Below are 25,123 nucleotides of genomic sequence, written 5' to 3' on the forward strand. Positions count from 1 at the left end.
GGAGCGTAAAGCTCCTTAACGCATCCCCATTGATTCCTATAGGGACAGAAAATGTATGTTTAAACCTAACACCCTAACATAAACCCTGAGTCTAATCTGCCGCCCCCGACATCGCCGCCTCCTACGTTACACTTATTAACCCCTAATCTGCCACCCCCGACATTGCCGCCACCTACATTAAAGTTATTAACCCCTAATCTGCCGCCCCCGACATCGCTGCCACCTACCTACACTTATAAACTAAACTGCCAATAGCCCTTAAAAGTGCCTTTTGCGGGGCATTGCCCCAAAGAAATCAGCTCTTTTACCTGTAAAAAAAAATACAAACAACCCCCAACAGTAAAACCCACCACCCACACAACCGAACCCCCAAATAAAATCCTATCTAAAAAAATCTAAGCTCCCCATTGCCCTGAAAAGGGCATTTGGATGGGCAAGAAGTCCTCAACGAACCTGGGAGATGTCTTCATCCAAGCTGCAAGAAGTGGTCCTCCAGGCGGGCAGGAGTCTTCATCCAGACGGCATCTTCTATCTTTATCCTTCCGATGCTGAGCGGCTCCATCTTCTAGCTGATTGGAACAGCCAATAGAATGCGAGCTCAATCCTATTGGCTGATAGGATTTTTTCAACTTTAATTCCGATTGGCTGATAGAATTCTACCTGAAGAACTTTAAGAACCAAATTTAAGCTCCATGGGGGAGCAACAGGTTTAAACACAGGCTTGATTCTAATCAACGCCTGACAAAATGCCTGAACGTCTGGAACATCTGCCAGACGCTTGTGCAAAAGAATAGACAGTGCAGAAATCTGTCCTTTCAAAGAACTAGCTGATAATCCTTTTTCCAAACCCTCTTGGAGAAAAGATAATATCCTGGGAATCCTAACCTTACTCCATGAGTAACTTTTGGATTCGCACCAATAAAGATATTTACGCCATATCTTATGGTAGATTTTCCTGGTGACAGGCTTTCGTGCCTGTATTAAGGTATCAATAACTGACTCGGAGAAGCCACGCTTTGATAAAATCAAGCGTTCAATCTCCAGGCAGTCAGCTTCAGAGAAATTCGATTTGGATGATTGAAAGGACCTTGTAGTAGAAGGTCCCGTCTCAAAGGCAGGGTCCAAGGTGGAAAGGATGACATGTCCACTAGGTCTGCATACCAGGTCCTGCGCGGCCACGCAGGCGCTATCAAGATCACCGATGCTCTCTCCTGCTTGATTTTGGCAATCAGTCGAGGGAGCAGAGGAAACGGTGTAAACACGTAAGCCAGGTTGAAAGACCAAGGCGCTGCTAGAGCATCTATCAGCGTCGCTTCCGGGTCCCTGGACCTGGATCCATAATAAGGAAGCTTGGCGTTCTGGCGAGATGCACTGAGCCACCAAAGGGCGCGGAATAAAATGGAGAACACAACAAGAATTTAGAAGTTTTGATAACCTGGACTCCATCAGGTAAATTTTCATTTCTACAGAATCTATCAGAGTAGAGTGGGGACAGAGAACTCTTTTCCTCGTTCACTTTCCACCCATGCGACCTCAGAAATGCCAGAACTATGTCCCTATGGGACTTGGCAATTTGGAAGTTTGACGCCTGTATCAGGATCGCGTCTAGATAAGGGGCCACTGCTATGCCCCGCGGCCTTAGGACTGCCAGAAGCGACCCCAGAACCTTTGTAAAAATTCTTGGGGCTGTAGCTAACCCGAAGGGAAGAGCCACAAACTGGTAATGCCTGTCCAGAAAGGCAAACCTTAGGAACCGATGATGATCTTTGTGTATCGGAATGTGAAGGTAAGCATCCTTTAAATCCACGGTAGTCATATATTGACCCTCCTGGATCATAGGTAGGATGGTTCGAATAGTTTCCATTTTGAATGATGGAACTCTGAGGAATTTGTTTAAGATCTTTAGATCCAAGATTGGTCTGAAGGTTCCCTCTTTTTTGGGAACCACAAACAGATTTGAGTAAAATCCCTGTCCCTGTTCCTCCTTTGGAACTGGATGGATCACTCCCATAACTAGAAGGTCTTGCACACAGTGTAAGAATGCCTCTTTCTTTATCTGGTTCACTGATAATCGTGAAAGGTGAAAACTCCCTAGTGGAGGGGAAGCCTTGAAGTCCAGAAGATACCCCTGAGATATAATCTCCAACGCCCAGGGATCCTGAACATCTCTTGCCCACGCCTGGGCGAAGAGAGAAAGTCTGCCCCCTACTAGATCCGTTACCGGATAGGGGGCCGTTCCTTCATGCTGTCTTAGAGGCAGCAGCAGGCTTTTTGGCCTGCTTGCCTTTGTTCCAGGACTGGTTAGGTTTCCAGGCCGTCTTGGACTGAGCAAAAGTTCCCTCTTGTTTTGTAGCAGAGGAAGTTGATGCTGCACTTGCCTTGAAGTTTCGAAAGGCACGAAAATTAGACTGTTTGGCCCTAGATTTGGACCTGTCCTGAGGAAGGGCATGACCTTTACCTCCAGTAATGTCAGCAATAATTTCCTTCAAACCAGGCCCGAATAGGGTCTGTCCCTTGAAGGGAATGTTAAGTAATTTAGACTTTGAAGTCACGTCAGCTGACCAAGATTTAAGCCATAGCGCCCTGAGCGCCTGGATGGCAAATCCAGAATTCTTAACCGTTAGTTTAGTCAAATGAACAATGGCATCAGAAACAAAAGAATTAGCTAGCTTAAGTGCTCTAAGCTTGTTAAGTATATCATCCAATGGAGTCGTTGCTTGTAAAGCCTCTTCCAGAGACTCAAACCAGAACGCCGCAGCAGCAGTGACAGGAGCAATGCATGCAAGGGGCTGCAGGATAAAACCTTGTTGAATAAACATTTTCTTAAGGTAACCCTCTAATTTTTTATCCATAGGATCTGAAAAAGCACAACTGTCCTCAACAGGGTTAGTAGTACGCTTTGCTAAAGTAGAAACTGCTCCCTCCACCTTAGGGACCGTCTGCCATAAGTCCCGTGTGGTGGCGTCTATGGGAAACATTTTTCTAAAAATAGGAGGGGGGGAAACGGCACACCGGGTCTATCCCACTCTTTATTAATAATTTCTGTAAACCTTTTAGGTATTGGAAAAACCTCAGTACACACCAGCACTGCAAAGTATTTATCCAGTCTACACAATTTCTCTGGCACTGCAATTGTGTCACAGTCACTCAGAGCAGCTAAAACCTCCCTAAGCAGTACACGGAGGTTCTCAAGCTTAAATTTAAAAGTAGAAATATCCGAATCAGGTTTCCCTGAGTCAGAGATATCACCCAAAGACTGAAGCTCTCCTTCCTCAGCTTCTGCATATTGTCAGGCAGTATCAGACATGGGCCTTAAATCGTCTGTATGCTCTGTATCACGCCTAACACCAGAGCTATCACGCTTCCCTCTAAATTCAGGCAGCCTGGCTAATACCGCTGACAGTGTATTATCCATGACTGCCGCCATGTCATGTAAAGTAATCGCTATGGGCGCTCTTGATGTACTTGGCGCCATTTGAGCGTGAGTCCCTTGATCAGGAGTCAAAGGGTCTGACACGTGGGGAGAGTTAGTCGGCATAGCTTCCCCCTCGACAGAATCCTCTGGTGATAAATTTTTTAAAGACAAAAGCTGATCTTTATTGTTTAAAGTGAAATCAATACATTTAGTACACATTCTCATATGGGGTTCCACCATGGCTTTTAAACATAATGAACAAGGAGTTTCCTCTATGTCAGACATGTTTATACAGACTAGCAATGAGACTAGCAAGCTTGGAAAACACTTTAAATCAAGTTAAGAAGCCTATATAAAAAACGGTACTGTGCCTTTAAGAGAAACAAATTTTGTCAAAATTTGAAAAACAGTGAAAAAAGGCAGTAAATCAAACAAAATTTTTACAGTGTATGTAATAGGTTAGCAGAGCATTGCACCCACTTGCAAATGGATGATTAACCCCTTAATGCAAAAAACGGATAAAAAAAACATAATTTATGCTTACCTGATAAATTTATTTCTCTTGTAGTGTAGTCAGTCCACGGGTCATCCATTACTTATGGAATATATCTCTTCCTAACAGGAAGCTGCAAGAGGATCACCCAGCAGAGCTGCTATATAGCTCCTCCCCTCACATGTCATATTCAGTCATTCGACCAAAGCAGACGAGAAAGGAGAAACCATAGGGTGCAGTGGTGACTGGAGTTTAATTAAAATTTAGGTCTGCCTTAAAGACAGGGCGGGCCGTGGACTGACTACACTACAAGAGAAATAAATTTATCAGGTAAGCATAAATTATGTTTTCTCTTGTTAAGTGTAGTCAGTCCACGGGTCATCCATTACTTATGGAATACCAATACCAAAGCTAAAGTACACGGATGAAGGGAGGGACAAGGCAGGAACATTAAACAGAAGGAACCACTGCCTGAAGTACCTTTCTCCCAAAAATAGCCTCCGAAGAAGCAAAAGTGTCAAATTTGTAAAATTTTGAAAAGGTGTGAAGCGAAGACCAAGATGCAGCCTTGCAAATCTGTTCAACAGAGGCCTCATTTTTAAAGGCCCAGGTGGAAGCCACAGCTCTAGTAGAATGAGCTGTAATCCTTTCAGGAGGCTGCTGTCCAGCAGTCTCATAGGCTAAACGTATTATGCTACGAAGCCAAAAAGAGAGAGAGGCAGCCGAAGCCTTTTGACCTCTTCTCTGTCCAGAGTAAACGACAAACAGGGAAGAAGTTTGACGAAAATCTTTAGTTGCCTGCAAATAGAACTTCAGGGCACGGACTATGTCCAAATTATGCAAAAGTCGTTCCTTCTTTGAAGAAGGGTTAGGACACAGTGATGGAACAACAATCTCTTGATTGATATTCCTGTTAGTAACTACCTTAGGTAAGAACCCAGGTTTAGTACGCAGAACTACCTTGTCTGAATGAAAAATCAGATAAGGAGACTCACAATGTAAGGCAGATAACTCAGAGACTCTTCGAGCCGAGGAAATAGCCATCAAAAACAAAACCTTCCAGGATAACAGCTTGATATCAATGGAATGAAGGGGTTCAAATGGAACGCCTTGAAGAACATTAAGAACTAAGTTTAAGCTCCACGGCGGAGCAACAGTCTTAAACACAGGCTTAATCCTAGTTAAAGCCTGACAAAAAGCCTGAACGTCTTGAACTTCAGCCAGACGTTTGTATAGGAGAATAGACAGAGCAGAAATCTGTCCCTTTAACGAACTAGCAGATAAGCCCTTTTCTAAACCCTCTTGTAGAAAGGACAATATCCTAGGAATCCTAACCTTACTCCATGAGTAACTCTTGGATTCGCACCAATATAAATATTTACGCCATATCTTATGGTAAATTTTTCTGGTAACAGGCTTCCTAGCCTGTATTAAGGTATCAATAACCGACTCCGAGAAGCCACGCTTTGATAGAATCAAGCGTTCAATCTCCATGCAGTCAGCCTCAGAGAAATTAGATTTGGATGTTTGAAAGGACCCTGAATTAGAAGGTCCTGTCTCAGAGGCAGAGACCATGGTGGACAGGACGACATGTCCACTAGGTCTGCATACCAGGTCCTGCGTGGCCACGCAGGCGCTATCAGAATCACCGAAGCTCTCTCCTGTTTGATCTTGGCAATCAAACGAGGAAGCATCGGGAATGGTGGAAACACATAAGCCATGTTGAAGACCCAAGGGGCTGTAAGAGCATCTATCAGCACCGCTCCCGGGTCCCTGGACCTGGATCCGTAACAAGGAAGCTTGGCGTTCTGGCGAGACGCCATGAGATCCAGATCTGGTTTGCCCCAACGAAGAATCAGTTGAGCAAAGACCTCCGTATGAAGTTCCCACTCCCCCGGATGAAAAGTCTGGCGACTTAGAAAATCCGCCTCCCAGTTCTCTACGCCTGGGATGTAAATCGCTGACAGGTGGCAAGAGTGAGACTCTGCCCAGCGAATTATCTTTGAGACTTCCAACATCGCTAGGGAACTTCTGGTTCCCCCTTGATGGTTGATGTAAGCCACAGTCGTGATGTTGTCCGACTGAAATCTGATGAACCTCAGAGTTGCTAACTGAGGCCAAGCTAGAAGAGCATTGAATATTGCTCTTAATTCCAGAATATTTATTGGGAGGAGTTTCTCCTCCTGAGTCCATAATCCCTGAGCTTTCAGGGAGTTCCAGACTGCGCCCCAGCCTAGAAGGCTGGCTTCTGTTGTTACAATCGTCCAATCTGGCCTGCGAAAGGTCATCCCCTTGGACAGATGTGGCCGAGAGAGCCACCATAGAAGAGAATCTCTGGTCTCTTGATCCAGACTTAGTAGGGGGGACAAATCTGAGTAATCCCTGTTCCACTGACTTAGCATGCACAATTGCAGCGGTCTGAGATGCAGGCGCGCAAATGGTACTATGTCCATTGCCGCTACCATTAAGCCGATTACTTCCATGCACTGAGCTACTGACGGGTGTGGAATGGAATGAAGGACACGGCAAGCATTTAGAAGTTTTGATAACCTGGCCTCTGTCAGGTAAATTTTCATCTCTACAGAATCTATAAGAGTCCCTAGAAAGGGAACTCTTGTAAGTGGTAATAGAGAACTCTTTTCCACGTTCACCTTCCACCCATGCGACCTCAGAAATGCCAGAACTATCTCTGTATGAGACTTGGCAGTTTGAAAACTTGACGCTTGTATCAGAATGTCGTCTAGGTACGGAGTCACCGCTATGCCTCGCGGTCTTAGTACCACCAGAAGTGAGCCCAGAACTTTTGTAAAGATTCTTGGAGCCGTAGCTAATCCAAAGGGAAGAGCTACAAACTGGTAATGCCTGTCTAGGAAAGCAAATCTTAGGTACCGATAATGATCCTTGTGAATCGGTATGTGAAGGTAGGCATCCTTTAAATCCACTGTGGTCATGTACTGACCCTCTTGGATCATGGGAAGGATGGTTCGAATAGTTTCCATTTTGAATGATGGAACTCTTAGAAATTTGTTTAGGATTTTTAAGTCCAAGATTGGTCTGAAGGTTCCCTCTTTCTTGGGAACCACAAATAGATTTGAATAGAATCCCTGCCCGTGTTCCGTCCGCGGAACTTGGTGAATCACCCCCATTAGTAAAAGGTCTTGTACACAGCGTAGAAACGCCTCTTTCTTTATTTGGTTTGCTGATAACCTTGAAAGATGAAATCTCCCTCGTGGAGGAGAAGTTTTGAAGTCCAGGAGATATCCCTGAGATATGATCTCCAACGCCCAGGGATCCTGGACATCTCTTGCCCAAGCCTGGGCGAAGAGAGAAAGTCTGCCCCCCACTAGATCCGTTTCCGGATAGGGGGCCCTCTCTTCATGCTGTCTTGGAGGCAGCAGCAGGTTTCTTGGCCTGCTTGCCCTTGTTCCAGGACTGGTTAACTTTCCAGCCCTGCCTGTAACAAGCAACAGCTCCTTCCTGTTTTGGAGCGGAGGAAGTTGATGCTGCTCCAGCCTTGAAGTTACGAAAGGCACGAAAATTAGACTGTTTGGCCTTTGATTTGGCCCTGTCCTGAGGTAGAGCATGGCCCTTACCTCCCGTAATGTCAGCTATAATTTCTTTCAAGCCGGGCCCGAATAAGGTCTGCCCTTTGAAAGGAATATTAAGCAATTTAGATTTAGAAGTCACGTCAGCTGACCAGGATTTAAGCCATAGCGCTCTGCGCGCTTGGATGGCGAATACGGAGTTCTTAGCCGTAAGTTTGGTTAAATGTACGACGGCATCAGAAACAAATGCGTTAGCTAGCTTAAGTGCTTTAAGCTTGTTCATAATTTCATCCAATGGAGCTGTGCGAATGGCCTCTTCCAGAGACTCAAACCAGAATGCCGCCGCAGCAGTGACAGGCGCAATGCATGCAAGGGGCTGTAAGATAAAACCTTGTTGAACAAACATTTTCTTAAGGTAACCCTCTAATTTCTTATCCATTGGATCTGAAAAGGCACAACTATCCTCCACCGGGATAGTGGTACGCTTAGCTAAAGTAGAAACTGCTCCCTCCACCTTAGGGACCGTCTGCCATAAGTCTCGTGTGGTGGCGTCTATAGGAAACATTTTCCTAAATATGGGAGGAGGGGAAAAGGGCACACCAGGTCTATCCCACTCCTTGCTAATAATCTCTGTAAGCCTTTTAGGTATAGGAAACACGTCAGTACACACCGGTACCGCATAGTATCTATCCAACCTACATAATTTTTCTGGAATTGCAACCGTGTTACAATCATTCAGAGCCGCTAATACCTCCCCTAGCAATATGCGGAGGTTCTCAAGCTTAAATTTAAAATTAGAAATCTCTGAATCCAGTCTCCCTGGATCAGATCCGTCACCCACAGAATGAAGCTCTCCGTCTTCACGTTCTGCAAACTGTGACGCAGTATCTGACATGGCTCTCGCGCTCTGTCCTTAACCCAGAGCTATCGCGCTTGCCTCTTAATTCTGGCAATTTAGATAATACTTCTGTCATAACAGTAGCCATGTCTTGCAAAGTGATTTGTAAGGGCCTCCCTGATGTACTTGGCGCCACAAAATCACGCACCTCCTGAGCGGGAGGCGAAGGTACTGACACGTGAGGAGAGTTAGTCGGCATAACTTCCCCCTCGTTGTCTGGTGATAATTTCTTTACATGTAAAGATTGACTTTTATTTAAAGTAGCATCAATGCAATTAGTACATAAATTTCTATTGGGCTCCACATTGGCCTTTAAACATAGTGAACAAAGAGATTCATCTGTGTCAGACATGTTTAAACAGACTAGCAATGAGACTAGCAAGCTTGGAAATACTTTTCTAAATAAATTTACAAGCAATATAAAAAACGCTACTGTGCCTTTAAGAAGCACAAAAAGCTGTCACAGTTGAAATAACAATGAACCAAAATAGTTATAGCAACCAATTTTTCACAGTAAATGTATTAAGTTAGCACCAGCAAATGGATGATTAACCCCTTAATACCCAAAAACGGATTAACAATTTAATAATTAACGTTTTTCTCACAGTCAAAACACACTGTCACAGGTCTGCTGTGACTGATTACCTCCCTCAAAATGAATTTTGAAGACCCCTGAGCTCTCTAGAGACGATCTGGATCATGGAGGAGACAGATTGTGACTGAATTTTTACTGCGCAAAAAAGCGCTAAAATAGGCCCCTCCCACTCATATTACAACAGTGGGGAAGCTCAGAAAACTGTTTCTATGCAGAAAACAAAGATGGCCATGTGGTAAAAATCATGCCCCAATAAGTTTTATCACCAAGTACCTCACAAAAAACGATTAACATGCCAGTAAACGTTTTAAACATACATTTGAAAAGTTATGAATTGTTATTAATAAGCCTGCTACCAGTCGCTTTTACTGCAGTTAAGGCTCATACATTATTTCAGTATTAACAGTATTTTCAGAGTCAATTCCATTCCTTAGAAAAATACATTCAGTGTACACACACTCATCAGCCTAATACCAGTCGCTATCACTGCATTTAAGGCTGAACTTACTTTACATTGGTATCAGCAGTATTTTCTCAGTCAATTCCATTCCTCAGAAAAATAATTACTGCACATACCTCATTTGCAGGGGGGCCCTGCATGCTATTCCCCTTCTCTGAAGTTACCTCACTCCTCAAATGAGAACAGCCAGTGGATCTTAGTTACGTCTGCTAAGATCATAGAAAACGCAGGCAGATTCTTCTTCTAATGCTGCCTGAGAATAAACAGCACACTCCGGTGCCATTTAAAATAACAAACTTTTGATTGTAGAAATAAACTAAGTTAAAAAACACCACAGACCTCTCACAGCGACCTATCTAGTTAGGCTGCAAGAGAATGACTGAATATGACATGTGAGGGGAGGAGCTATATAGCAGCTCTGCTGGGTGATCCTCTTGCAGCTTCCTGTTAGGAAGAGATATATTCCATAAGTAATGGATGACCCGTGGACTGACTACACTTAACAAGAGAAAATGAATTAAACGTTTTTTAAACAGTCACAACAACTGCCACAGCTCAACTGTGGCCCTACCTTCCTCAATAAACGACTTTTGAAGGCTTTAGAGCCCTTTAGAGATGTCCTATATCATGCAGGGGACTGCTGAGGGAAGCTGAATGTCTCCGTCTGTAATTTTAACTGCACAAAAAAGCGCTAAAATAGGCCCCTCCCACTCATACTACAACAGTTGAAAGCCTCAGGAAACTGTTTCTAGGCAAAAATCAAGCCAGCCATGTGGAAAAAACTAGGCCCCAATAAGTTTTATCACCAAAGCATATATAAAAACGATTAAACATGCCAGCAAACGTTTTATATTGCCATTTTATAAGAGTATATATCTCTGATAGTAAGCCTGATACAAGTCGCTATATTTCACTGTAATTAGGCTTAACTTACATTAATCCGGTATCAGCAGCATTTTCTAGTCCCTAGAAAAACTTAAAACTACACATACCTTATAGCAGGATAACCTGCACGCCATTCTCCCTCTGAAGTTACCTCACTACTCAGACATATGTGAGAACAGCAGTGGATCCTAGTTATAAGCTGCTAAGATCATAGAAAATGCAGGCAGATTCTTCTTCTAAATACTGCCTGAGAGAAAATAGTACAACTCCGGTACTATTTAAAATAACAAACTTTTGATTGAAGAAAAAACTAACTATATTTTACCACTCTCCTCTTACTACCTCCAGCTTTGTTGAGAGTTGCAAGAGAATGACTGGGTATAGCAGTTAGGGGAGGAGCTATATAACAGCTCTGCTGTGGGTGTCCTCTTGCAACTTCCTGTTGGGAAGGAGAATATCCCACAAGTAATGGATGATCCATGGACTGGATACACCTTACAAGAGAAATACAAACTTACCTGTGAAATAAAAATAAAACATAAGCTAGATAAAGCTTAGGTTTTATTTTACAGGTAAGTATTTATTTAGTTTAAAATAGGAATAATTTAAATTATGTTAAAGTTAGTGGGTGTTAGGGTTACGTTAGGGTTAGACTTAGGGTTAGGTTTAAGGGTTAATAACTTTAGTATAGTGGTAGCAATTTGGGGGCAGCAGATTAGGGGTTAATAACAGTAATGTAGGTTGCGGCAATGCTAGGGACTGCAGATTAGGGGTTAATAATAACTAGTGTTTGCAATGCAGGAGTACGGTGGTTTAGGGGTTAATATGTTTATTATAGTGGCAGCGATGTCGGGAGCGGCAGATTAGGGGTTAATAATTTTATTTTAGTATTTGCAATGCGGGAGGGCCTTGGTTTAGGGGTTAATAGGTAGTTTATGGGTGTTAGTGTACTTTGTAACACTTTAGTTATGAGTTTTATGGTACAGCTTTGTAGCGTAAAACCCATAACTACTGACTTTCAGTTTACGGTACGGATCTTGTAGTTATGGGCTGTACTGCTCACTTTTTGGCCAGACAGGCAAACTCGTAATACCGGCGCTATGGAAGTCCCATTGAAAAATGACTTTTTGAAAACTGCAGTAGTTACGTTGCGTTACGGCCAAAAAAGTGTGCTGTACAGATATACCTGCAAGACCAGCGGTAGTGAAAAAGAGCCATAACGCTGCTTTTTCACTCATAACGCAAAACTCGTAATCTAGCCGTTTTTTTTAAACAATTTTTAAGTAAAGGTTAATTGCATATTTATATAACAACAAATATTATGCAAATACATATTTAGCTTACAAAAAGGCTAATTTAACCCCTTATATACTAGCAATGTACCCTGTACGTCACTGGTCTTTCTATGGGGATTGAATTATAAATAGCACAGTCTCGCCGCAAGCGGCACTATTTCCGGTAACAAGAAAGCTATTATACATGGTACGAAACAGTCGTTAAAGGGACACTAAGGTTTTATTACATTTTCATGATTCAGATACAGCATGTCATTTTAAACAACTTTCCAATTTACTTCCATTAAAAAAAATGTGCACATTCTTTTATATTTACACTTTTTTGAGTCACCAGCTCCTACTGAGCATGTGCAAGAACTCAGACTATACGTATATGCATTTGTGATTGGCTGATTGCTATCACATGGTACAGGGGGAGTGGAAATATACAAAACTTTGAAATGTGTTAGAAAATAATCTACTGCTCATTTGAAATTCAGAGTAAATGCTATTGTATTGTCTTGTTATCTTGCATTTGTTGATTATGCAAATCTACTGTGTTTACTGGTCCTTTAAGGGGTTTCATGATTCAGACTTTGGCCCATAGTTATCAAGGTCTGTCGGACCTGATCCGACAGTGCGGATCAGGTCCGACAGACCTTGCTGAATACGGCGAGCAATACGCTCGCCGTATTCAGCATTGCACCAGCAGCTCACAAGAGTTGCTGGTGCAACGCCGCCCCCTGCAGACTCGCGGCCAATAGGCCGCCAGCAGGGGGTGTCAATCTACCCGATCGTACTCGATCGGGTTGATTTCCGGCGATGTCTGTCCGCCTGCTTCGAGCAGGCGGACAGGTTATGGAGCAGCGGTCTTTGTGACCGCTGCTTCATAACATTCGGAGCTTGATAACATTCGGAGCTTGATACATATGCCCCAAAGAATGCAATTTTAATCAACTTTCCAATTTACTTCTATGATTTAATTTGCTTCATTCTTTAGATATCCAAGGGGTTAAATTGGCCTTTTGGTAAGCTAAATATGTATTTGCATAAGATTAGTTGTTTTATAAATATGCAATTAACCTTTAATGGGACAGTCTGCTTCAAAAATGTTAACATTTAAAAAGATAGATAATCCCTTTATTACTTATACCCCATTTTTGCATAACCAACACTAGTATATTAATATAATTTTTATATCTATGATTAAATGCAGCTAAGCCACTGTAGGCTGCCCCTTATCTCAGTGCTTTTAATTAGCTTTTTACAATTTTGCATTTTAGACAATCAGTGCTGGTTCTTGTGAATCCATTATCATTCTCCAATATAGATGTTATATATATGGCATATATACATGACTTAGGGCCTAGAAAGGGCCTGAAACGTTGTATTTTGTTTTCTTTGGACCCCATGTAAAGAATAAAGGTATTTTTTACCAAGTTAGAGGCTGGCATAATTATGTTTCTATCTATATGGCACACATGAATTAGCACTGTCTAGCTGTTTGGCAAAATTGTAAACAGCTAAAGAAAATAGCCCTGAGATAAGGGGTGGCCTGCAGGGGTTTACAAACAGGCAATATTAGAGGTTATTAAGTATATTAATATAGAAATATTGGTTATGAAAAGCTGGGGAAGTAGTAAAGGTGTTACCTATCTTGTAAAAAATAAAAACAAATCAAGTAGATTCTCCCTTTATTTGTAAACAATGCAAATTAAAAAATAAATAAATTATTTTCTCATTATAAACTCCTACTTGGAAGGTGTATGGAAAAGCAATTCCAAACTTCGGATGCACTATCAGCACTTTGTGCCCAGACTACTAGTTTAACGCTTGTGAGGAAACTCCTCTATCAGGCCAAACTCGGCCAGTAGTCTTGTTATCCCGGCATCAAGCCGGAATGATAGGGAATATCCCAGAGCAGAGAAAGTTAGTGCGATGAGGAAGGCGGCACTCACCACAGGCAGGACAGTCCCCAGCGGCAACAGCAGAGCTGTCAAAGGATGAACCACTAGAATGGTCAGGCAGGCAGAGTTTGTCACCAGTAAAGCAGTCCAAGGGCACACCACTAGAATGGTCAGGCAGGGTTTGGCAACAGTAAAGCAGTCCAAGGGCACACCACTAGAATGGTCAGGCAGGCAGGGTTCGGCAACAGTAATACAATCCAGCAATTAAGGTTTAAAGCAGGTAGAGTAGTCAGGCAGGCAGGTTCAGCAACGGTATTTCAATCCAGCAGTTAAGGGGTAAAGCAGGTAGAGTAGTCAGACAGGCAGGTTCAGTAACGGTAATAAGGCACATAGATAGAACGATCTGTCACACCCAGGAGCACACAAAGTAACACCTATACCTGAGCAGTGACAGATCATTTGTAACAATTTTAAATAGGCGCAGGATTTGCACCACAGAGGTCTGACCGGCATCAAGAGCGTGCAGCGATGACATCAGCGCCGCAGGCATCCAGACCCGACACTGCCCCTGGCAACGAGCAGGGAAGGGGACAGCGCCCTTAGCAACAGCTAGAGCGGTGCGGCGTGACAACTAGAGGCTGAATGAAATTAAAACATAGCTTTTATCAAAACCATTAAAATATGGAAATATAATTAAAACTACAGTGGTCTGAGTAAAATAATATCATACTCCTGTTGATTGTGCGTTGCCTTTAATTAATTATATTGTTCAGCTTAAGGTGGTATCATATTATATAGAATATTAAGTGCATCGTTCTCAGTCATTATTATAGCATAAATTTAAATATTTTATTGCTATTAATCAATAAATATAATTAATCATGTAGATTGAATTTAAAAAAACAAACAAACTTGAAAATCATCTATAAAAAAATGTGATCAAAATTAACACATCATTATCAACTGATACCTTACAAGAATTTAAATGATGTGGATCTCCCAGACTTTTTGCTCAGCTGAAACCTATACTCTCCAACATTTCATCCCTCTCTTACCCAGACCTTGTAGCCTTACAGTATAATTCAGCACTGAAATCAACAGTTGACAAAGCTGCACCCTACACTATTTGCCGTACATCATGCACTCAACGTCAACCATGCACACCAAACAGACATGCAATCTTCAGCGATGTTAACGGACTGCTGAACGTCAGTGGAGGAAACTAGCACCTGTGCTGACTTCCTGCATTATAAATTCATCTTCAGGTCATACAACTCTGCCCTCAGCCTGGTCAAACAAGTCTATTTCTTATACATCTAACCCCAGAAAACTGTTCTCAACCTTTAACACCCTTCTATGTCCATCTGCACTTACTCCCACTACCAAATTCACTGCTCAGATTAAAACTGATCACAAATTAAAATGTCACAATTAGAAAGGACATCTTTCCCTCACACCCCTCAAATCCAGCCCTCCTATCCATTCCTTCAATTAACAAAACTATCTGCTACTTTCCTCCTGTAACAGAGGAAGAAGTCTACATACTACTATCTTCAGCTCATCTCACAACCTGCCCACTTGACCCTATTCCTTCATCACTTCTTCTCTCTCTCTCTGCTTCATTAACCCCTGCCATAACTCATCTCTTTAACTAGTCTCTCACCACTGGCGCATTTACCAATACATTTAAACATGTGTCAATCACATCAATCCTAAAAAAACCCCTTGCTTGACCCCTCCACCCCTTATTAATTATCGGCCGGTCTCCTTACTTCCCTTTGCCTCCAAATTATTTGAACAACTGGCCTAGGTCTCAGAACCCCGTCAACAAAGAACAAAATTGAGTAGTACAGGGAGATGGGAAGGCTTAAAAGCTCTTGCTGTTTGGGGTTCTTTGCCTCCTTCTAGTGGCGGGAATTAAATCCTGCACGTCAAGGCTCATGGACTCTAACCATCATATGAAAGAAAACAAATTATTGGTTGTACTTCACAATGAAAAATATAAAAATATCTCCACACCAAATTAATCCAGTCTGTGCCAACATCTTTACCCAAATTTGGACTTTGTAAAATAAAAATAGTGTTAAACAGCTTACAGGTGAAACTCGAAAAATTTGAATATTGTGCAAAAGTTAATTTATTTCACTAATGGAACTTAAAAGGTGAAACTAATATATGAGATAGACTCATTACATGCAAAGCAAAATAGTTCAAGTCGTGATTTGTCATAATTGTGATGATTATGACTTACAGCTCATGAAAACCCCAAATCCACAATCTCAGAAAATTAGAATATTGTGAAAAGGTGCAATACTCTAGGCTCAAAGTGTCCCAATCTAATTAGATAAGTAAGCTATAACACCTGCAAAGGGTTCCTGAGCCTTTAAATGGTCTCTCAGTCTAGTTCAGTAGGAATCACAATCATGGGAAAGACTACTGACCTGACAGTTGTGCAGAAAACCATCATTGACACCCTCCATAAGGAGGGAAAGCCTCAAAAGGTAATTGCATAAGAAGTTGGATGTTCCCAAAATGCTGTATCAAAACACATTAATAGAACATTATGTGGAAGGGAAAAGTGTGGAAGAAAAAGGTGCACAAGCAGCAGGGATGACCGCAGCCTGGAGAGGATTGTCAGGAAAAGGCCATTCAAAAGTGTTGGGGACTTTCACAAGGAGTGGACTGAGGCTGGAGTCAGTGCATCAAGAGCCACCACACACAGACGGATCCTGGACATGGGCTTCAAATGTCGTATTCCTCTTGTCAAGCCACTCCTGAACAACAAACAACGTCAGAAGTGTCTTACCTGGGCTAAAGAAAAACAGACCTGGTCTGTTGCTCAGTGGTCCAAAGTCCTCTTTTCTGATGAGAGCAAATTTTTCATCTCATTTGGAAACCAAGGACCCAGAGTATGGAGGAAGAATGGAGAGGCACACACTGCAAGATGCTTGAAATCCAGTGTGAAGTTTCCACAGTCTGTGTTGATTTGGGGAGCCATGTCATCTGCTGTTGTTTGTCCACTGTGCTTCATTAAGTCCAGGGTCAACGCAGCCATCTACCAGGAGATTTTGGAGCACTTCATGCTTCCTTCCACAGACGAGATCTATAGGGATGCTGACTTCATTTTCCAGCAGGACTTGGCACCTGCCCACACTGCCAAAAGCACCAAAACCTGGTTCAATGACCGTGGGATTACTGTGCTTGATTGGCCAGCAAACTCGCCTGACCTGAACCCCATAGAGAATCTATGGGGCATTGCCAAGAGAAATATGAGAGACATGAGATCGAACAATGCAGAAGAGATGAAGGCCACTATTGAAGCATCCTGGTCTTCCATAACACCTCAGCAGTGCCATAGGCTGATAGCTTCCATGCTACGCCGCATTGAGGAAGTAATTGCTGCAAAAGGGGCCCAAACCAAGTACTGTACTGAGTACATACAGTATGCATGCTTATACTTTTCAGAGGTTGCATGTAATATTCTAATTTTCTGAGATTGTGGATTTGGGGTTTTCATGAGCTGTAAGCCATAATCATCACAATTATGACAAATCACGGCTTGAACTATCTTGCTTTGCATGTAATGAGTCTATCTCATATATTAGTTTCACCTTTTAAGTTGCATTAGTGAAATAAATTAACTTTTGCACAACATTCTAATTTTTCAAGTTTCACCTGTATGTATGTGTTAAAACCCATTTATGTAAAAAAAACCTACATTTGTGTTACATTATTGATTAAAATACTCAACACCCTTGTAAATACATACGGCTAGATTATAATAAACTTGCTCGGCAAAGGGTTGCCACAACCTTTAATTTGTAAAAAGAACAATATTTACGAGGCGCAATAAAACAAGGTATGCCTGTATATATATATATATATATATATATTTATTTATTTTTTTTTTTTTTTCTGGAGGTACTGCAATACCAGGTCAATGCGTGGAGTGGACAGAGCAAGCTCTTCTTCCATCTCCCTGTTTCAAAAATCCATTTAATATATGGCCCCCAGATATGGGGCGTATCAGATATTAAACTGATAAGAACAGATAAAAAACTTGATCTTAGCCAAAAGGCCGAGAAGCGATGCCTGTATATATATTTTTTAAATTAATCATATATATATATATATATATATATATATATATAAATATATATATATATTTAAACATAAAATGTTCTATGTGAAGAACACTGGAATGTAAAATATGCACATCAGGTTAGTGCAAGAGCGATGAGTCTTTGTTTTTTTATAAAGCACACTCCATTGAAGTCTTTTGCTTTACTTTCCCGCACTGTAGTTATTCTGTGTTAAATTTGTGGCACATCTAAAAGTGTGTAGCCTCACTTGTAAGGGTTTTACCATCTTTTTTTGTTTTATCTTTTCAGCATTTCTGATGTGTTCCATCAATGTTACTCGCAATTTGTGTGTTATCATGCCTACATAGTATTTATTACATGTGCACTGTATTACATAGGCTACCCCTTGTGTGTTACGGGTAATGTATTTGATTATGGAATGAGAATGTACAAACCTAACATTCAGTGTAGTAACCTTGTATGGTTGTAAGTTGATCATCACTCCATCCCCAATGATTTTGTCCATTAGTGAAAAAAAAATTCAGGAGCAATTTACAAAATAAATATAGATAAATATCTTTAATTACATCAAATTTGTCTATGCTACTTGATGGACAAAAAGATAGACCTTTAGATAGAAGATAAATGGGATCTTTTGAAAGGGGTATGTCTGATAGCTTTATCACTCTAAGTGATTCAAACAAATTTGGGAGAATGGGCTCTGGGGTCTCTTTTGTTGTCTCCAATTTTTCTGTTCTGTTGTGATTTCTTGCTGGTCTTTTGCTTTTATTTTGGTTGTATGTTTTAGTAATATTCATGGTATTAGATGTTCTAGATGTAATGGTATTGGTGGAACACCCATCTTCTACTTATCTGTGTCTGAAACATTACTTTGTACAATCGTAAACCCTATTATTTCTTATAGCGTTCTTATTAAACTCTCTCTCTATTTGTAAACTTTATTGTTGGAAGAGTCATAATTATCGTGGCTATTTTCCTGTTTTTTTATTCTTGCTTATATTTATCCAGCTCCGTTTAGTAGTTTTGTGTAATTTTTCAAATTCAGAGATAACTGAAATTATGCTTACCTGATCATTTTCTTTTCTTCTGAACGGGGAGAGTCCACAGCTGCATTAATTACTTTTGGGAAATACAGAACCTGGCCACCAGGAGGAGTCAAAGACACCCCAGCCAAAGGCTTAAATACCTCCCCCACTTCCCTCATCCCCCAGTCATTCTGCCAAGGGAACAAGGAACAGTAGGAGAAATATCAGGGTGAAAAAGGTGCTAGAAGAGCAAATAAAAGAAGAAAAATGGGCGGGAGCTGTGGACTCTCCCCATTCAAAAGAAAAGAAAATTATCAGGTAAGCATAATTTCAGTTTTTCTTCTTAAAACGGGGAGAGTCCACAGCTGCATTCATTACTTTTGGGAAAACAATACCCAAGCTTATAGAGGACACTGAATGCAAACGGGCGGGAACAAAAAGGCAGCCCAAACTGGGAGCACCACAGCCTGATAAAACCCAGATTCCCAATAAAAAACTACTTCAACAGAAGCAGGAAGAACAAAAATATGGAAAGAGGACAAGGTAACTGCCCATCAATTAGAACCATAAAGATCCCAATTAGAGATCACTCTAAATTCTGGACTCCACTGAGCACAAGAGCCTCTGAGGAGACCAAAGCCCCCCACTCTAGAAGCTCACAAATAAAAACCTCTTCATGAACAATGGCAAGGGAAATAACAAAACAACTCCCACACCACATTCTCCCTAACTGAAAGAAGGGAAGAATCAGACAAGAAGGTTAAAAAAAAACCTCCAGAAACAATCTCCCAATATTAAAGGACAAAAAACAGAGAGAGAAGCAGAACTCGAAAAGGAGCGGCTACCAGGCTGCAAGAGGACAAAGTCCCGTAGAAAATACTCTACCGACGGAGGAGAGCAAAGAAAGGAAAAAATCCAGAGCACCTCCTAGATGGATCCAAAAAGAAACAATGGAAAGCCTTAACCAGAACCGAAGTCCCAGAAGGACAAAGGGACAAAAGGTAAGACTACCTTACTATAAACAGCTAACTAGCACAGAGAAACTGAACACCCGTAGGTCAGAAAAAACTCTGGGAGCAGAACAGGAACGGAATAGTAACACCCGTTTACGCCATAAATGAAAGCCGCAGGCTTCCATCGGATCGGCAGTCAGACTAAATGTCCCACCATAGTAACTAGCCAACCGAGTAGCTAGCAAACTTGCACCAGGAGTTTCCTGTAAAAGAACAAGAAAAAAAAAGTCAGAAAGCAGGGCAACTCTCTCCTTACTAGAAAACGGGTAAGTGAGGACAACACCCTGACCAATAAAGAAGAACCAACTACCCGCTTAGAGAAGGTTCTCGAACCAACTGCAAGGCCTCCCAACCTAATTAAGGATCCTTCGGGAGACAAGATACGTGGTCGATGCCCAAACAGAACAGTCAGAATTGACCCCTACTTCGATCAAACAGTCCTATCACAGAAGTGACTGTCAATGTCCTAAAGGACAAGAGAGATTAAAAAATCCCAGCATCAACAAGGCCCGGAGATCAGATAACGAATCTCCAGCCACAAGTTCCTAAGGAAAAGAAGCAGGACAGAGGCACTGACACTCAGAGAGACTAACTTGTGATCTAGGATACCTATCCTTACTACCCCTCAGAAACTCGAAGGTAGGGTACACTGCAGACAAGAGAAACCTTCGACCCACTGAACTCCTAGAGTCAAATGAGGGAAAACTACCTCAGGAGGAGCCAACTACAAAAGCGCAGTAGACCAGGTCCTTCCAAATAGAAGGAAAACAAAGAAACCCAGGAATATTCCAGTAAAGAAATTCCCAGAAAAAACTTCCTCCATCTCTCCAGAAGAGAGAAAAAAAACGTCCCAGTAGGAACAATGAGATTTCCCCAGGACCAGGAAAACAAGCCTGCCACTGAACGCCGGACAGATCCAAGACTATTAAAATCTCGAAATTAGAGTAACCAAAATGCCAAGTCAAAGACAAGGACTATGGTTAAAAAACCAGACCCCCAAAACCCGGAGCCAGATCCAGACAAAAAACCCTGCAGGACAACCGCAAAGTTACCTGGAAATTAAATTTGCACCAAATATGATGCATGCCATACCCCCATGGGGTCTTGAAATCTGATCTCTCATAATGAATCCCAGTGTAAGTCCACTTAGCCCCAAAAGGCCTCTAAGATAGCACCCACAAAATCCGAAGACAAAGAAAAGATCCGAAAGAGATAAGAACTCCAAGATGGAGAGACATGGCAGTCTCGAAAGATCCCTCTGGATCAAACCTCAGAAAACCTACACCTCAAAGAATTAACAAAGAACTCCTATCGGTAGATGGCAAGAGAGACTGCATAACATCCCCCAGATTCCCAGTATATAGGATCAAACAGGGATACTGCAAGGACAAACAACGGTCCCTAAGTACCTAGTCTCCGCAAGCAAAAAAAACGAAGCCCTACCCCAAAAGGCAAGGGGAAGCGAAAGCATAGCAATCCTCAAAAAAGAGGAGAGAAACACAGGTGAAATAGATATGAAAATCGGACAATCCAATCCACAAAGAGTACCAATAGGGGGGAATAATTGCCCCCTACACCAGGTATTGGAGATCTCCAAGCATCTGATCCTCCCCCCTCGGAAGGGAGGACTCTAGCTCCAGTCCAAGGACATCAGGAACTACAAACATACTGCCGTAGCAGAATTCATAACCTCAGCAAACCACGTAAGCAATGCAGGGACAAAAAACTTAGTACGACCAACAGCGGACGCCCCACCAAGATGATATAACGTAGGACCAGCCTGATATCAAGGATAGAAGAGCCTCCTATAACTTGTAGAAAACAAGAAAAAACAACCTTGAAACAAGAGGGAAGCAAACTTAGTACCCAAACAGGGCAAGCCCGTTGACAAGGATACAAAATGTCTGACATAACCTCAACAAACAGAGTGAACTAGTACCCAACCAGGACCAGCCTGCTGACTAGGGTACAAACGAATTGTTCAAGGGTTAACTGAAAGTTCTAAGCCTTAGTAGGTATTCAACTAAACAAACAGACAAATAATAAAAGCTCTAAGGCTCAAACATTGACTCTTAACATTTTCATTTATTTATTGTTTTCTTCTTGCGACTTCCGCCGGAAGCAACAACCAATTTTTTGTAAAGGAAAGACTACAACAGTCTCAAGCTCTGGAAATAAAAGAAACATATCCTAACGGGATTAAAAGAAAGTAAGGCCGCACCCGCAGGTGAATGCCAAGAAGAGTAAAAGAAAGCTAACAGGGTCAGCCTGTCAGAGACCTGATTCTTCAAGAGATTATAATTGGGAATAGATACACAAAAAAAGACAATTTGAAATATGATCCACATTCCTCCACTCGTCTAGCGCTGTTCGCCATCAGAATATTGAGGATCCCGAGGCAAATGAAGACTGAGGTCCTACAAAGCCTCCAGTAACTGCCTTAGCAGTACACGCAGGCACGACAGACTAACTCTAAAGGAAAAACTCATCCCCGGCGGGGCATTAGAGGGCCCCGATCCTGATGGCTGTATCTCTGAAGCCTCAGAGGGAACCGCTCCCCCAGAGGAAAGGCCCGTCTCACCTGCCTCCCCCAGGAAAAGAGGACAAAGAAAAGCTCTATGCTGGCCCTCAAGAAGTTGTAAATGCGCCAGTGCCATTAATTTGGCTATGCGCAACCGAGCAGCAACCTCTGGTGGAAAGAAACCTCCTCCCGGGGAAGGGGTAACTGTATTTGGGACAACTGCCTGTGTAGGAACAGAAAAATTCAGGGAACACACCTCACAGGACACAGAATCCTCAGAGGCGGATGGCTCAGTGGACTCTAATCTCTCCCCAGAGGGAGAGAGGAGCACTCTATTACGGCATATGGAACATAAATGATTGGACTGGATTACCCGGGCCTCCAAACAATCTAAGCAGGGAACAGAATCTGAATCCGAGAAATCCTCCTCAGAAAAATCAGAACCCTCCATAACTTAACCAGCCAAATTGGACAAAACAACTGGCACCTCACACCCCCAATGGCTGGGGCACTCACCACCTCCTATGACCCAGACAAGTAGAGAACAGACCCTCTCCACCGACACTCGGACAAGAATACGGAAATGGAAAACGAAAAAGTGACCACTCCCGGTCACGAGGTGCAACCCACAGGCCAAGAAAAAGCACGCCAGTCCCTAGAAGAACTGTGTAGCACTAAAAACCTATATGTCCCGTAAAGGCCATGAGCCCCACAATCCCTACACATAAGCAGACAGAATCACATAACACATATTATTAAAGTCCCCCACTGTTAAATAACCCCCCTCAGGAGATATTAACCCTAGATTCCATAAAGATAAAGAAGTCCCACTGAGACTCTGTATTCTAACATGACATTATATTCCCACAGAGAAAGAAAAATGAAACAATCTTACCGGAATCTATGCTGTGGAACAGTAACATGGTCCTTCAAGTTTGACAGATAGTAGCGTCGCTTCTGACATGGACTTGAGTGAAGAAAAAGCAGGCAATGAAACTCGTCAACGCTGATTGCTTATGCAGCTGTTAATATGAGTCTGGATGATTTTGCAGAAAGACTCTCCCTGCATCTTCGGACTTTAACTTTCATCCACGCTCTCACTGAGAGGCTGACAGGACTACTTACAACTCCCGTCCCATCTGAAAGAGTACTACCCTCCATAAGAGATTTCTCCGTAATCTTCCAACACTTCTCTGCCAACCTCCTGTGACGAACGGCAAAGAATGACTGGGGGATGAGGGAAGTGGGGGAGGTATTTAAGCCTATGGCTGGGGTGTCTTTGCCTCCTCCTGGTGGCCAGGTTCTGTATTTCCCAAAAGTAATGAATGCAGTTGTGGACTCTCCCCGTTTTAAGAAGAACATTTTAAAATTTAAATTTTGCCCTGCAGAAGGCGGAAAGCAGTTGGATTTTCCTTCTCAATGCAGTGCATCCATCAGAAATTAATGAACACAATAATTATTATGTGTATTTATAGAGAAAATATTCTTATTGATGGAATGTATTTAGAAGGATGTTGAATATTTCAATCAATAATTTAACGAACAACATTCTCAGTTTTGTTTTACATAACTTTCACTCTGCATTTATGTTGCAATGGGTTTAACACTATTTCACAAAATTCAAATTTAGGTAAAGGTGTGGGCAGACTGAGACTTGTGTTAATATGTGCAGCCAAAAATGAACCAGTTCTACCTGATGGACACAACTTTTCACCAATAGGAATTAAGGAAGCAGAACATCTGGTTTTGGAAACGCTACTTAACCCCACGAGATCGGTGGCTCACTGCAGGGGATGCTGGAAACTTATAGGGTACATTTTAATCAGAGCTCACTGTGGGAATATTGCCATGACACAGATTCCGAATTTAGCATTTTTTAACTAAATTTCATTTTTGGAAGTCGCCATTTGCAGGCATACAAGGGTTAAAAATAGACAAAACTGATTATAAATATTAAACATTTTACCACAGCAAGTTAGGGCCGCAGTGCGTTGCCCCATGCAATTAGATTAACTTGGGGCCTACATGTGTTAAAGTACAACGTTGATACGATTTTTAACTGACAGCCGTATAACTACAGTTTACTACATCAGCTATTAGTAAGTTTAGCTAACTGCCAACACAGTTGCAAGTAAAACAATATTAATTCACAATGTAACAGTTTTAATTAAGTAATTTTGGGCTTTCTGACAATCTTCTAATACTTTAAAGTACAATATCTAAAATAACTTTATTCATGCAAAATAATATTTATTATCACATTATTCCTATTTTCTCATCAGCGTGCTTTTATTTTAACCCCACTAATTGAAGTTGAATTATAAACATTTATCAATACTATTTGCATAATACATACTTTAGTTATTGTGATTTGTGTATTTGATAAAACACATAAGAACACATGTTTTTGTACCCACCCACAAGTTATTCACAACTTTGAAGTAGATATTATAATAATCGCCCTGCTGAGAACAATATAATTAATTAAAGACAAAACACATGGGTAAAACAATACAGACTGCTCTACTTTTAAGTATTTTCCCTTATTTTAATGGTTTTTATAAAAGGTATGTTTTAATTGCATTCAGTAGTCGGGCACAGAGTGCTGATAGTGCATCCCTTAGTTTGGAATCGCTTTTCCATACACATTTCTGTATAATAATAGTTGCACAGCACCACTTCCAAATATATAAGAAGATTAATGGGTGATTTATAGGCATTGAATCAATATTATTATTTATTTGGTATACAAGTTGGGAGACTGCCTTTATAGTGCTGTTAGTGTGTCCAAACAAATAATGTCAGTCCTACCTGATCTGGCTTGTGATAATTAGAGCAGTCGGAGTGATCAGGCGTAAAAAATTCATCTGCCGAACAATCCAGTGACACATTATGTCCCAAATGTGAAGTCTACAATAACAGAAAACACATTAAAAACTATTAAGAATAAAAAAACTAAAAGTACTGCCTTGTAGATCAATATATAAAG

General features: G+C 41.7%; 1 non-coding gene across 1 annotated transcript; it reads right to left on the bottom strand.

Annotated features, from left to right (window-relative positions):
• Positions 1-17,371: 17,371 nt before the first annotated feature.
• LOC128654933 (U2 spliceosomal RNA) lies at positions 17,372-17,562 on the bottom strand. The gene has a single exon (XR_008401571.1). It is a non-coding gene; the product is annotated as a U2 spliceosomal RNA (small nuclear RNA).
• Positions 17,563-25,123: the final 7,561 nt, after the last annotated feature.

Source organism: Bombina bombina, chromosome 3 (genome assembly GCF_027579735.1).
Source record: "Bombina bombina isolate aBomBom1 chromosome 3, aBomBom1.pri, whole genome shotgun sequence".
Classification (NCBI taxonomy): Eukaryota; Metazoa; Chordata; class Amphibia; order Anura; family Bombinatoridae; genus Bombina; species Bombina bombina.